The 16294-nt window shown below is 36.6% G+C and overlaps 1 protein-coding gene and 1 long non-coding RNA gene across 2 annotated transcripts in view; one reads left to right on the top strand and one right to left on the bottom strand.

The window, feature by feature from the left end:
• Positions 1 to 16294, bottom strand: part of LOC106964942 (ras/Rap GTPase-activating protein SynGAP-like) — a gene marked incomplete at its 5' end in the record, with an annotated part of 107967 nt that overhangs the window by 75075 nt on the left and 16598 nt on the right. The gene's annotated exons all lie outside the window — the stretch shown is intronic.
• On the top strand, positions 3873 to 11712 carry LOC106964945 (uncharacterized). The gene is made up of 3 exons (XR_001428529.1): positions 3873 to 3884; positions 6113 to 6115; positions 11567 to 11712. It is a non-coding gene; the product is annotated as an uncharacterized LOC106964945 (long non-coding RNA).

Here is a 16294-nt window from a genome sequence, read left to right as displayed (position 1 = left end):
TTTTTATAAAATATGAAAAATGTGAAGTCTCAACATTTGTTGCACTTGCCGACATAATTGTATCTTTAGTGTAAGAAAATTATACCGCACTAAATATTTAATGTACAAGGGTCAAAATAAAAATTGAGGAGACTGTATGTTGTTATACATTAGTATGTACAACTTTACATAAAAATATTTATCCAATTATTGCCAGGTGAAATATTAACACATCATATTACCATGTCTCCAAAAAAAACCTTATTTTAAGATATTCAGTTTCTATTTTAGACCAACAAAATTTAAAGTAACTTTTAACAGTTACATCTGGTGTGAATAAAACCATATTGACAAAAAAGTAAGAGTATAAAGTTCCTGAGAAACAGGTAGTTTTCAGGCAGGAGTAGGAAAAAATGCAAAGGACATTTCATCTCGACTGAAAGTCACTATATTTTATTTAAGAACAATAAAGCAAATCAACCAAATGTATTTAAAATAAACTGGGTTCATATTAGTCATTTAAAGCTTGTTTTGTGTACCGAGAGCAAAAATAGAAAAGCAAGTCATTTATTTCTGAGTGTTATATCTCAAATTGTAGATGCAGCATGAAGTGACAGAAGGCAGAAAACTAATTAACAGTGTCTCTTACATAAATAGCAATAGTTGTATTGCTTCAGTCTCTGCTGGCAGGTGTTTCCGGCTACATGAGTAGAAATCAGAACCCAGCATGAGATTTAGAAGGCCTGCTTGTTCGGAAATATGTCATCATGTCATCTTAGCTTAACGGAGCAGGAAACCACATTCGGAGGTTGCAACAAAATAATGAGATATCTTGAAAATGAAAAATATGTCCATGTCCAGCTGGAGTGTGTTTTTTTTAAGAGGCGGCATTTTTTGAACAAACTAATCAGCAAGTTGAAGGCAGTGGAAGGCAAAAGGCTAGTATGACATTTCTAACATGACTTACATAAAAAATGACAGTGGTGCAGTTGATTTGTTCAAGGTCAGGATTTCCAAGTTCAAGGATGGAGAACAAAATAAAGATTGAAATATTTACTCAGAAAGGTCGAATGTCCTTGAGGAACTCATAAAAACCAAAGTCGAAGTTGCAGAAATGAAAATTATATTTGCATTTCTGACAGTTCTTAGCCTAAATGAGTAGCACAATGTATTATTTCTGAACAGGTTGCTTTAGTGTTAGAATGCAAAAAATAGAAAGAAATATGTTTTACTGGCTTGTATTGATCAGTGACAGTCAACTTGGTCACTGATTGCAGTGACCCAATTGTTATTGCTTTCTGGTTTACAACTAGAACGCAGTCAAAATGACACCAGTGCTGAATGGTGCCAATTTTATTTTATCAAACAAAGTGAAAAAAGGAAAAAAATAAGATTTGCTCTTTGAAACTGTTTCTGTCAGCAAACTACAAAATCACTGTCAACACAACATGTGCTACTTTTTTGTTTGAACATTTTGCTGCTGTTGTCCATCTACCTTAAGGTTTGATGTTTTGTGTGTTGTGTGTAAAAATCCCAGTGGATCTCAGTCTGTCACCAACAACCATCTCAGGTTTAAAGTCACTTCCATCTCTTTTTCTTCCCATACTTGTGAACTTCAACAATTCCATATCTCCTTGTCTAAATATACTGAAGTGCTGCCACATAACTGGCTTATTTACTGCTCGTGTTAACGAGTTATTGAACAGATTTACCAAATAAAGTGGTTGGTGAGTGTAAAATGTGACAATGGGCCTCTGTGTCATGTCAGTATTGGCTTCAGCCACAATGTTATATAATGTTCTTTTACTCTTTTGATTATCAGTATACTGACATGTTTATTGTGGCTCCATTTTTAAACTCTGGGCAGCCAATGGCAGATATTCCAGTCCAATTTATTTTTATATAATCAGTTTTGTCCTTATTCTTTTATATCTTTATCATGTAGAAAGTTTCTTTAGGCACAAGAACATAGATGTTTGAAATCTGTGAACTAAAGCAGCAGTAAGTTCAGTTTGCCAATCCGCTTTTCCTTCCACTAATGCAGAGGAGAAACTATCCAGTGCAGATTGTTTATTAAGAGAGGGCGATGGGCAATATTCAAAAAAAGAAAGGCAATTATTGATCTGATTCAGAACCTGTTTGCATATTGGCCAACCTCTACATTTGAAAAAGATTTTGACTTTTGCAAAAACTGTATGATCAGCAGCATCAATATAGAGCATGTGACTTTAATTTTTAATGTAGAAAAATGTAAGACTTAGACTACATAATGCACATAGAAAGCTGTAACTTTTGTTTTATAAACTAGTGTAGAGATATTTGATTATGCAGTTAGTAAGTAATTATTTCTATCGTGTGAAAAGAGCTTTGAATCTAACTCCGAAATTATTAGAGAGGATTTCTCATTAAAGCACCCCATTAAAGTAACAATGGGAAAATTAAATGACCACTTCAGACTGAGCCAGTCCTTAGTTCTGTCACGATCTGTGTTTGTGTGTTTATTTTTGAGTTTTTCTGTGTAGTGCTGTTCCCTGTGAGTCTCTGTCCTGTCCTCCCCGTTTGTCTCCCAGGTGTGTCTCGTCCCCTTGATTACCCCGTGTGTATTTAAGTCCACCTGTAGTCTCCGTCTTTTGTCAGATCCTCGTCGTTGTTAGCGTCATTCCTCATTCTTCGTGTCCTACGTCAGTTCGCAGTTTCCTCAGTAGAACTGTATAGTCCTGAGGTTTCATGTGTCAGTCTTTGTCAGTCGCTACCGGTATTAGCTGTGTGCTAACGTGCTGCCTGTCCTGGACTGTGAGATCTTCATTAAATTCATCATCTTCTCCACACCTGGGTTCTCTGCGTCTCTCCTCACCACCACCAACCATACCACTTCATGACAAGTTCAGTTTTCCTCTCACAGCTTATCCACTACCTTCAGTGTTGCTATGGCTGCAAATAACATAATACTATTTCTGTAACAGCTTCTGCAGTGTTTTGAAATTCCCACAGAGCTTACCTTGATGGCTCAAACACTCTACAGCCAGCAGTTCTGTAACTGTTATTACCACGTAAATTACTCTGTCCTTCTGCACTTATACCAACTGCAGAAGTTCTCAACCTGGGTTTCACACCCGGGAGACAGTTTCATTTGACAGAGGTCAAATGCTGGAAAAGTGAGTCATTAGTCTTGAGGAGTACAGTTCAAAGGTCTAAGCTAATTTGCTTAAACATTTTGGCTGCTACGTGTAAACAGTAGTGATTGGCTATAATAGTAAACATTTTCTCTGCACTTTAGCCTGGTTGCATGTCTACACAATGGACGGCCTGTGATATACTTATGATTATTTAAGATTTACCAGTCCATGTCTTTTATCTCACAAATTTGAAATGTTGACCTTTTACTCAATTGGTCCTTTTCAAATTTAGGCTTTTGTCCCAAAGATGACCATTTCATTAACCCTGACTACCTTTAGACAGCAGTAGACACCTTTGTGACAATATATTTTCGCCTTTCCGTGTTGCAATGCTGTATTGCAGATTGCAATGCTGTATTGCTGGAAGGCATTGTTGATGCAACAAAATGCAGAAAAAAACTTTATCTGCTTGAGCTTCATGTATTTGTGATATTCTTGGAACTGGAACATGGTCAGAGTTGTCGGCTAAAGAAAAATTAATCTCTGTGTGTGTGTTGAAGCATTAGGACGCTGCTGTGAAGAAAGTAAAGTCTAAGCAAGAAAACTTAAATTCCCAAATGGTTATATTACACACATGATTAAAATGCGCTCTATTAACCGTCTTTTTATGTAACAATCATGTTAATTATACTGGAAGGTATTTTGTACAAATTTAATGTTTCTTCCAAACTTTTGCTCTACAGTACACTTCACGTACAAATGATACAGAATTTATGTAAGCTCTGTTTTGTACAAAAATATGGTAAATGGCATGTGCTTGATTTGCACTTTATTCAGTCCAAAGGACTCCAAAGCTCTTAAGACTATTACTCCCCCACACATACATTCACACACACATTCACATGCTGATAGTGGAAAGCTACACTGTAGCCACAGCTGCTCAGGGGCTTTCTGACCACGACTACCAGGAGAGGTGAGTGAAGTGTCTTACCTAAGGACACAAAGACAGACGGAGCAGAAGGGTTTGAATCGGCAGCTCACTGGTTACAGGATGAACTCCTTTCTACTGAGCCACTGTTGCCTGTAGCTTAATCTCATGTTATGCTATGCAGATGCTTTGTCACACCTGATGAACTTTGGTATGGTAAATGTAGCAGATGCACATGAGGAACTTTGAGGGAAATGACAAAGAGCTTCTTAACCTCCAAATCATTAAAAGGAAATGGATTTCTTTAACATAAATCTATGTAAAGGCAATGCAGCAAATCAGATCTGTTTCCACCTCCAGGTACAGCTGAGCCTGAACATAACACTTCATCCTAAATACTGGAGCTGTGAAGTGCATGCAAATTCTTTTTAAAACGCTGGTTGTGCCGGGCATCTGCCAGGTGTGAATGTGAGCAAGTCAGTGTGAAGCTGGATGTCGCTGAGCGCACATACTCAGCAAATATTTTGAAAAGTATGCAACTATGGTGAGAAAATGACTGCCATTTTGTCAGAAGGTGATGCTGGTGTGGACTACTTTAAGGCCTGCAGGGGTTTAAACATATTTAACAGCTGTTGGAAGCAGTTTATTTCCCACTGGTGCATATGCAGATGTGCCAGACCTCCAGAGTGCCGCAGGGGAAACTGTCAAATGAGCTGATGTCGTTTGATGTGGCACATGTGAAGGCATGTCAGTCTGTCTGCTTCTTTTGATACGTTTCGACATCATAACGATGGTTATGCATTTGTAATGCTGCTACAAAGCAACTCAAGCCCTAAAGGTAAACATAAAAAAAGTTTTTAACAACTCCAAACTTAATCTTTTTTTTCTCCTTGAAAATGCAAGAAGGGAAGAAACACAAGATGTTCCTCAACTTTGAACAGTTTGTTCCCAACTATTTTAAGGTTAAAACAACAAACTTCTTAAGTACACACATTACTGAAGAAATGTAGGCACTGTTGAAACATCAACATTTAATTAGCTGCTAGCTTCATTTTGAAAGGCCAACAACAAACAATTTTTTATGCCAGGCCAGTTTAGGTCACTGGTTTAAACTTCTTTCACTTCACAGTTCTGCAATAAAAACCATAAACCTCCTATTATAGATAATAATAACTAATCTGTAAACTTTATTTTAACATTCCTTTTTTGTCACTATTTTGGTACCATGATCAACCTGGAATCTAATGTTGCAGTAAATTGTTGCATAAAATATCTAGACTTTTATTTTGAAGAGTATTTGTAGGTTTTAGTTTAAAAGGCCAGCATAACTTTTTCACTACAGGTTTCATTTCATTAGTCATGTGGAAACTACAATACAGTAGATTTGTTGGTTTTACAATGTACCACTGTCTAGTCTGTAACAAAAGTAAAGAAGAGAAACATTTAAAAACTTACATCTCACAAAATATCAAACACCAGAAAATAGGTCAGGAATTATTTGCTACGAAGTGCCAATTGTAGAAAAAAAACTTTTGTAAACGTTTTTATTTTTTTCTCAGAAACAGTTTGCAGTTCATTAATGCCATTTAAATGACAGCTTTTATTGTTTTTAAGTAAGCACAGGACCTACAACTCAAGCAACTCAGAAAACAGGGATGAACCGAGAGGGTTGTATCAAGAAAGTCATCCAACATAAAACCAAATCAAATGTGAATAACAAATAAATATGTTTCACTGTGACTCGTGATCAGAAATAAGTGAGGATGTTCTGCTACTTGCATCACTCTTTCTGCAATTATAGTTGTTTCATGGACCACCTAAAATATGGAGACTGTAATTAAAACAGAGGGAAGTTCACATCATATGCACATGACTTACTTCTCTGCTATTTATAACCATGATTTCCTAGCTAATTTTCATGCATTCACTCCGTTTCTGCAGACAGTAGAGGCAGAAAGCTGGTGTGGCTCCGGGGTGTGAATGAACACGTAATAAATACAGGCACAGATTACACTACAAACAAGGAAGTGTTCTCCATCACAGAGTGAAATTGCATGCCTGAGGGATAGAAAGTCTTTAATAGAGGAAGTAGGTAAGTAGAGATGCAGAAAATTGTTTTGTTTGTTCAGTCTGAAAGATGGAAGCCATGCTGTGAGTAGATTTGTTTAGTAAGAGACGATTTTTACATAATTAACCCTCAGAGCAGAGAGGTTGTCTTTAACAGACCACATCAACATGAATAAACCCAAGACCCAAGCATTGAATTAAAATTAAAATTAAAATAATCTTACAGACAAACCTAGTCATACAAAGTACTTTCTTGTCATATTAAAGATATTATTTGTAGTCTGTTTAAATGTTTATGTCTTAACTTATTACTGAATATGCGAAAATTACAGTATCTATTTTTAATCTTTTACACTTCGCTTCTTTTAGTCGTGCACCAGCTGAGTTGATGTGACCGACAGGAGCTGGATTCTGTCTGAAAATCACATTTCTGTTAGCAAAACCGCTGACCTTCATAACCTGCCACTGCAATCTCAAGGGTAAAATACTCCTGATTTATCCATACAGGAATAATCGTCATCACCTTTTCTTTTAACATCTATTACTTTATAATGCATAAGTATGTAATTTCTGCTGATATTCCAGTGAAGACTGCAGTATCTGCAGAGGCCAGTATTTTGGCTTCTTGAGGGTACTTCATTCAATGATCAGTAACCTTTATATAATGCATTTTCTCTGGATCTTTGGATTACACTGTGTTTCTACTTCAATATGCAAGTGACTAAACTTAAAAGAGACAAGATATTGATACTCCAAGTCTCTTTTTATGGCCCTTAAACCTACACACTGCAAAAACACAAAATCTTACCAATTATGTTTGTCTATGTTCTAGGGCAAATATCTTAATACACTTAAAACAAGACAGAGATAATATAAAACTTTTCAGCAAGAAATAGCAGTCTGCTATAAGCCAATAATTCTTCAATATTAATGAAAATAACTTGTTTTTCACTTATATCAAGACAGTTTTCCCAAGTTATGAGTGAACTGACACTGCAGAATCTAGACTTATTGTTTCTTTCACCAAAACGATGTCGTCAGTATACTGTATTAAATCTGCTTTTTTACTATTTCTTCCCAAAAAAACCTAAGTGCAGCTGGAAGACGTGATTTTCTGGGGACTGTGTCAAGTAAGTGGGTGGTTTATTAGCTGTAATGACAATGGATGCCTTCTAACCCGGGTCTTTGACACTGATTGTGTGTTTGTTTGACTCCTAAACACACTCTGTGTGTCTACGGATGCCTGATGTAGCTCATCAGTAGATGTCTAATATTAATTATATGCCGCGAAGATCAATAACCGACATCTTGTCAGCATCTCAGCTGTGAAGCTACTGAGATGCATTTAATTAGCTTCTAAAGTCGCACAGCAGATATGAGCACGTAAAATGAGCCGCCAGAGCAGAATCCATGAAACCAAATCTATCTTAGGAAGGAAAGGCACTGGGAATCTACATTTGGGTTCACAGACAGTCAGGAAACAGAGTTTCTTTTCTGCACAATCTGAATAAATACTATAAAGTAAAACATTTATGTGATCGCAAAGAAAACTGTTTTATTGTGTATCCAACCTTAGAAAATCAAACAGCTGAAAGATACGCCGACAGGTTTGAAATTGTGCTTTCCACACGTTTCAAACACCTTGAAATCAATTAGATTTTAGTTCTTAACCCTTTCAAAGAGGCTTAAATTCTCTTATCATTGCTTGGCAGATTCAAAAAATAAATAAAATTTCTCATGGACCAGATGTACAATTTGCAGAATGCAGTTTGTGTGAGCAAAACATCGACCACAACTTCTAATGTTGGCCAAGAGCTAAATTGCTGTAAAACTGAAGACGTCTGTGTGTGCAGAGCTGCTGGCTGTCACTTAAATCGAGACAGGACTTGTTTGATTTATCTGCTCTTTGTCCATCTGTGCATGTTGATAAGGCAGGATGATATAGCTGACCGCTACATCACACCAACCCACGGGGTCTAGCGCTCAGAAAGACATTTCAAGTTATGCAATAGCCTCATTTACATATCACTTTGCATAAAAATTGAAATAAATGATGTTGGTATCACTGGACTGTGATATAACCCAGAAATGCCAGCTGCAAGCTAACGCCTTTAGGTAAGAAGAGACAGATAACTGCTCCTCAAGCAGGTGGTGGGAAGAAACTGAAATATAATTTATCTAAAAAATGAGTGAAGGTAACGATGAATCTTTGAAACCAGGTATTCACTAAAGTTCCACAGAGTTCAGTACATTGATGAGTTATAGCTTCCATTTGGGAAGAAATTATATAAAAACCCTCAACTGTCTGAGACATGCATGTCAATTGGAAAATTATAAATTTTCAATTGCATGGTTTTTATTTTAAAGCAGAGAAGAAGTTGTTATTTTGACTCAGAACATCTAGAATGTAAACTGTTCAGTGAATTGCTAAGGTTGGCTTTAGGTTGATGTCCAGCAACATTATAAAGAACCTTGGTGCCATCTTTGACCAGGATGTGGTTTAGATCTAAACAGGTGTCTGAGTCATTCTTGTCTCACCTGTGCAATATTCCTAAAATATCCATTAAAAAAAAAAAAAAAACTAACCCATGCATTTGTTGTTTCAAGACAGGAATACTATGTGTTCATTTTCAGACAGTCTAATAAATTCAGCTAATTGCTGAATCCAGAGTTTTGGAACATATTGCTCCAATTTCAGCTTTCCTTCAGCTATTTATTAGGCTCCTCTCACGTTTAGCCAGCCACCCAAACCTGGTTTGCTATCCAATAATAACAAAAAAAGATTAACACAAAATGTTCATGAATCTTATTGACTAACCTGGGTTATCCTAAGCTATATTTTGAGTTTTGTAGCCAAATACTTTGGCTGGTTTATAACATACTGACCATCATTCCCTACTCCACTGTGCTTACTCTCCTTACCTGCATGCATTGCTGTTGCTACCAAGTTTTCTTTTTGGTTATTTTGTCATTTAAAGTATGTTTGGGCAGAAGATTCCTGGTCATGTTTATTCCTGAATAAATGTTTGCTCAGAGTGAGGTATTGATAAGAGACCGTGATTTAAAGCAACCTGTTGGATTCCATTGAAAGAAAAATAAATAATGAGCAAAGAAAATGGAACAGAAATGAAGTCCACACAGATAATCTGGTTTGCATAATGTATTAACTAATTTAGGACTCAATCAAAAAACCTCCTGGTAGTTTAATATTTGATTCCTGGAAATTAACACATTTGGAAAGTTGAATCTTGCAGAAATTGAAATTCCAGACATAAAACATCTGGTATGAAATTTATTGAAATGTTCTTACATGGAGAGAACTTATGGTAACCAGGAATATGTAGGTTTGTATAGTTTATTTACACTATTTATATAATGTGCAAGTAAGAGAGGTGAAGAAAACAAAAAAGAAAAAAAAGAATGAATGAAGAATTTCTTCATTCCTAAATTTTACATCCACAATACAAATATTTGAGGTTTCAATGCCCCAGTTTTTATTATTATTATTATTATTATAACCACCTTTTAGGAGTGACTTTGCAACCACTGCTTCAATAAACTACAAAATAATTTATGAGCAAAATATTTCCGTAAGAAACTGTTTACCAAAGCGCAGAATTACTCATACAGTGTTCTGACACAGCCCAGTGGACATGCAGCCTTCAGACAAGCACAGCGCTCATTTGCAGCTCTCCTCCAGGAGACCTCCATGTCCATGTCCATCAAACACGGAGCAGAACGGCGGAGGAGAACATTTGTATTCATTCCCCGCTGCAAAACAAAGACAGCTCGACGATTCAGCAAATCTCCCTGAACACAAACCCCCCCGAGCTGCTTGGGGGAAAAACTTCACTTTGCCTGCAACTGGAGCACAAGGTTAATAAACTATCAACCTGCACAGCAGAGTGCTCACAGTGATGCACTCTGCTGCTGCTGTGGCTGCGCTCTAACTATGCAACTTTTCTTCTCCCATTCTAATTAAAAATATATATATATTAAAACATGAAATGATAATTAATTTTACTTCTACTTATTAAAGGTTTTTTACAGGAATTTTCTTTGGAAAGGAGTGAAATGTTTGACCGTGACTGACTTCTTGAAAGGCTGAAAATTCTGATGAAGGAGACTTATTTCATGGTGGCAGGTATTTAAAAGGTTGACTGAGAAAGACAGTAAGCATATAGGTTGCTCTCTGGTGTAATTTAAATTCACATTAAACGTAGATGTAAAGGTCAACTGTAGCAAACTGTCACAAATCAGGGATCAGAAATAAAGCTCAGTCAGGGATGCAGAGATGAATGTAAATTTGCAGCATAAGATTAGCCGCCTTGCGTTAGATGTACCGTCAGCGGAGACGGAGGATCAGTGGCATTTTAATTTCATGCCTTCTCTCATATTTCGCTGGTTTCATTTTAGGTAGCAAGGCTGTCATCTTGATTTAATGGGCCAAGGCGCCACTTCACAGAAAAGCACAATAATTGAAGGCGAGGGACATCATTTCAAGTATTGATCCGTCACACAATGCTAGACTTGATTGTGGATTGGAAATATTGCAACTAAGCAAGTTAAAGTGTAAGAAAACATTCTTATATAGCTGCTTCCTGGAAAGGAAGTGTGCAAGTTATGAATGTTAAGAGTGGTTTACCTCAAACAGTTTTTTAACTTTCAATGAGAGAGTCTTTATTTGTAGGCCCTCTACACGATTAAAGTGGTACTAAAATATAACTAAACAGCCAGTATGTGGATGGTCTTTGCAGGCTCTGGTGGAGCAGCTCCTCTGGACCAGGTGATGCACTCAAACAACTTCCATTGGGCGGCCATGCTGTCTTGTTTTGGTGACAGAATATCAGGTCTGTTCTACTGATCACATTCCTCTCATACTAAGGTTACAACCTCATCACACTCAGAACACTGTCAGTGAGCCAAATACAGTCATTTATGATAACGATGATGGCATTGTGGCTTGAATGTGCATTACTTATAGCCTCTGATCTATCTTCGGTCAGGAGAAGCTCACCAAGCTGCAGCAACAACAGAATCTACTCTGGATGTTCTGTCCTCACTAGATATAACGGCACTATCCAGCTAGACAAACAGATAACAGAAGAGCTGTTTGGATTTGTTTGATTCATTTGTCATTCATTATTTGTCTCTTTAGTCTATGGAGCTGTGAACAGACAGGGAATACTTCATAACACATAACAGAAAGTACATAGGAGTTCCTGTCTAAATGAACAATTTTCACTGACTGACCACACATAAAAGGTGTAAAGGTAAATGTAGGTTATACATTCACACTTAAATAAATGACAGAGCCGAATATGTGTGTCAAAAAGTCCTTAGTGGTCTTGGAGTTCTGATCCAGAAGCTGCTGCTGGTGTTCTCACTAAAACCAGGAAGATAGAGCCCATCACCCCAGTTCTAAAGTCCATACACTGGCTCCCTGTAGCTCAGAGACTTTAAAAATGCTTGGAAGTTTATAAATCACTGAACGGCTCAGCACCACAATACATTAGAGATCCACTGTTGTTGCATCAACCTTCCATACCAAAATGTAATTTATTTAAGAAAGCAAGCATATTTATGGACCATATCAATGATATTCTATATTACAAGTCAGTTTCTTTAGTGTGTTATGAAAACTAAGTGAGCTCCACAAGGACAAAAGGAAAAGATTTCCTGAGCGCTTAAACTACTTTTGTTGAAAATTGTTCAGCCAAAGACCATTCAGCTTTATTTTGCTGTTTTTTTCTTTCCTGCAGCTGATTGAATCACATAATAAGGGTTTTTCTGGAAAACACAACAAGCTGAAGTAAAGTCGATTTACAAGTTAAACACAAAACACTGAGAACCACATTTATTAGTGGGGCCTAACACCTTCATTGTGGAGAGGTTAATGAGAAAGACTGGAGGAAAAAAAGTCAGATTCACCAACATCCTGCAGCCTGACATTAATTACTGGTAACTATTAACAACATGAGGGAATTAGCTTTAACTGACTTGATCTTTTCAGGGAATGTTGGAATATAAATTTGTATATTTTTGGGACTCTAAGACAAATGCCCTTATTTGCTACAAAAACAACATTCGTAGGGATCTGTCTGCTCTAAAAAATGTAAGTACTAAATAGTAGAGACACTATTTTATGTCAATAAGTACATAAGAAGGAGGAATATTTTGTTAAAACAAGAATCCTTTTTCCTTTAAAAGTCATAAGCTACTAAACTAATTTCTTACTTTTGATTATTCAGGAAAAAAATGTGTTTAGTATATGACTGCCTCCATCATTAAAAAAGCTATTATAACTGAATAAAAAGGAAAAACAAAATGTGTTCAGACACAGACAGAAGTAGAACAATCTGTCTGTAATATATCAAACATTTTCATGTCTCAGTTTATCAGTATCCTTAGAAAGTGCTGGTTTTGATGGAAGCTGAATTCTCTGCGGTTTCACAAACGGTTGACAGGCTGCAGCAGATCAAATATCTCCAGCAGCTTTTCTGAATGGCTGTTTCTGATCTACTGATTAGGGCGATATCATGTCCTTCAACTGCGGGAAATACTTAAGCTGCCCATCCTTTCAGAGGAGATGATTGGTCTTAGCCTTTCAGAAATATAGTGAACCGAGTAGAAATACAGCAAGGATATACACAGTAAGTACTACCACCTCTCAATTTGACTACATTTACTTTGAATCTTATATAGAAATGAAAATGATTTGCTGTGTTCAACCTCATTTTTATGTTTCTTATCTATGGAAAAGCCTTAATTATACCTCCAGGGTTCAGTGTGAGAAGCAGGGTAGACTCCTGCCTGGTCGCCTGTCCAGACGCCTAGGATGAAATCTGGAAAGAGCACAGCTGTTTTCAAAGCTTTTACAAGATGCCTCAGCCTCTGACATTTTGGTAACCTGGGAACCAGACAAACCAAGCAGCTAATCATAGGTTTATTTGCCGTCAATGAATGAGTCTGCACAGATCTGAAGAAAAAACACATTTCCACCTGAACATCCATCCTAATCGCAGTAGCTTCTCTGATAATCAGTTTGAGAAGAGTAAGAAAAAGCCATAAATGCTTCCTTAGACAAATGAAAATAAAAAGGAAAATTTGCTCTGTGCCACATTATGATGACAATCTGTGGAATCAAGAAGATCTCCCCAGGAAGACTAGTTTTTATAGGTAAAATATATATCTGATCTCATTTAACTTTTATCCATTTGTTTCAAGTTATCTCAGAGATGAGCTTCAGAAACCCCCCAAAAGCTTTATAATTAGATCATGCATAATAATGTTTTTAAATGAGTAATAAATCACAATATACCCACAAAAACGCTCTGGATTCAAATAGACAGAGAGATCCTGATCAGAAAATACTTTTTACTGCCATTTGTTTTCCTCCAATATTTTGGAATATTACTAAATGAATCAGAATAAATGAGAACTTATTGTGTCGACAACAGACCAACAGTTTCAAACAAACCCAGTTTAAAAGTGACAGCAGTTTATCCCTTTAGAATCAGTTATGTCTTAGTGAGACACAGGTCAGAATAAAGTGTCTTAAAAACAGTTATGTTCTAGATTTTAAAAAAGTTACAAGTTAAAGAGAAATTTTTAAAGACTTTCAAAAAGTTTTTAGATCTAAGAAGATCGCAAGAATGCGTTCCCTTGTCTCCTTAGAGGGAAATTTAGACCAAAGTTAACGGAGAATCGGCTATATGCAGAAAAGACAAGTTTATTTTCAGTTTCATATTCTTGCCATTCTTACCCTTTTGAACAATAGTATTACATTATTGCAATGAATATATTCATATAATAGAAACGCCTTCCTTTTCTTGCAATTTATGCTAATATTATACAATATTTGCATTGCTCTGTGCTTCTGCATGAAGATATTTGCACAAGTTTAAAAATATCTTGAAACAAAATTTCATGTCTCTCATCCAGATGTGCTGTTGGGAAATTAACTGCTTTATTGCCACAATGTTTGTTTTCTTACTCTGACTTTTCATAGTTGGTAATAGCAAAATGCCAAGTAAAATTATGATTAAAACATCACAGCTTCAAATCAGTTTGATTATATATACATATATATCCAATTTACTTTAGAAAGACTCAAATATTTAATAGGGTGTCCTAATTTTCCTACAACTGTGTGTGTTTTCAAAGCAGCTGTGCATGGGGGTAATCAAAACTGGCTTTGCTATGTCAGCGTGTGTCACAATGCAGAGGGACCGTGTCAACAAATGTGTCAGCGTGTGGCTGCTCTGTGGCCAGACAGCCAATCATACAACAACTAAGGGAAATATTTATCCTGTTGAATCAGCACTCCCGGGCCGCAAAGAGGCGGCAGCGCCGGCGGAGCCACAGAAAGAGGACGTCACAGGGGAGAGACACAAAATAGCTGAGAGAGACAAAGAGGTGCTGGGTGAAAGAAGTGGGAGGACCTGAGAAAGACATCTGTGGACAGCAGAGACAGGAACAACAAACAGAGAGGGCTGACGAAGAAGGGTCCGTTTCAAAAGGCTTCAGAAAGTGAAAAACCACAGGGAGAATGATAAAACCTGACCTAAAGGAACTCACATCCACCAACAACAGACGCAGCCATAACACGGTTTGATAACCAGAGACAGAAAAGAAAAAGCTCACCAAAATTTACACAATAAAAAAGTGAGAATCTAAAGAAAAGCAGCGCTTTGAGCTCCAAGCTGAATCCAGCTTTTATCTTTGGTCAGGTTTGGAGTGCTGCTGTGAGTGCTGCTAAATACAGAAAGAGAAAAGGCTCAAAAGATACAAAAAGCACCATTTTGTTGCTATGCAACCAACCTATTATAAGCAGCCAAACCTAACAGAATAGAAGCAATAATGGTTTAAAAATATAAAATTAGCCAAATGACCATCCAAAATATTCCATCAAAAATAATGAGAACATTATATTTAAAAAGAAACCATGTTTTCTGACCCATGTTCTTATTGATCCATCAGTTCTCCCAGCTCTGTGAACAGAATATGTGAGTTGTGTTGTGTTCCTGCCCCGCAGCCGTCAGTTGTTCTTTCCAATAAAGAAAAGTTTTGTAGCTATAGAACTTGTTTCAGAGTCCTGTGGCAAAAACTTTTGCATTTGTGTTTATGGTGAATAAAGATAAATGTCCCCCCTTCACCTTTTTACTTTTATTAATTTCTCCAACTTTTCTTCCGAAGCAGGATCTTTGGGCAAAGTAATATGTCCATTCAATGTTTTGCTGCCAGTATGTTTTTTGTAGCTAAAAAGAAAATCCAGTTTATGTTTACAACAATAAGCAATTGCACTGTTTGAAATGACATTAAAGTTAGCTTTGAAGTATAATTTAAATGTTGTCAATTGTTTGCATTAAAACTCTCAAGGATTGTTAGTTTGTGAAATATTCCCTCTCATGAGCCTCTGAAAAGGATTCCTGAGGCAGGAGTAAGTTTTTGTAAGTTTACTGTACAAGGTCTAAAAAGGTGGTTCAGCTTAAATCAAACACCAAAGGGAGTTTTTTTTCTCAAACAGAAGGATGCTGAGTAACCTCAAGCACTTCATGCATACTTGAGTGTTTTAATCTTTTTTAAAATGTTTCCATGAAGCACCTCTGCGTAATGTTTACCCTGGGGTTAGTGTTGCACCCAACAATGAAAGCCAAATGGTTGCTTTGGATCACATCATTCTGAATTAATCAAATAATTATCTCTAAACTAACAAACTACTCAAAAGAATCAAAATTAGACATTGCAAAAAGAAGAAAAAGATCTAATATGACCCAGTCGGGCTGGTGACTGCTGCGCGATGTGTTTATGTCAGAAACATCAACTTTGTGAAGCATGGACATGGTAAGATCCCTTGGAAATTTCACATCCAGAACACGTTTCCTTGCTCACTGTCTGAGGAGATTTTATCGGAAGCGATGGGAAATAAAACCCTCAGTCCCACTCCCATGAAAAACATGCCATGTGCATTCTGAGGAAGTCAACACAAATGGATACAATGTTAAGTAACTGTTTGTTCCTTCTCTCTGCTGCAAGGGCTAATGCAGACAGAAAAAAAAGAAGACTAAATTTTAGCAAATTTTTTTTAGATTATTCTATGAAATTTTCTAGAAAAAAAGAGAACATTTCTGAGTTTGAAAAGTCAAAATTTGATAGAAAAAATACTGAAATTCTGAGATTAATCTCTAAACCTTTCAAGAAA

The sequence above is a fragment of the Poecilia latipinna genome, unplaced genomic scaffold (genome assembly GCF_001443285.1).
Source record: "Poecilia latipinna isolate Pla-1442-1.1 unplaced genomic scaffold, P_latipinna-1.0 Scaffold1739, whole genome shotgun sequence".
In the NCBI taxonomy this organism is placed as follows: Eukaryota; Metazoa; Chordata; class Actinopteri; order Cyprinodontiformes; family Poeciliidae; genus Poecilia; species Poecilia latipinna.
Note: the sequence above shows the minus strand (reverse complement) of the source record. Positions and strands in the feature narration are given on the sequence as shown.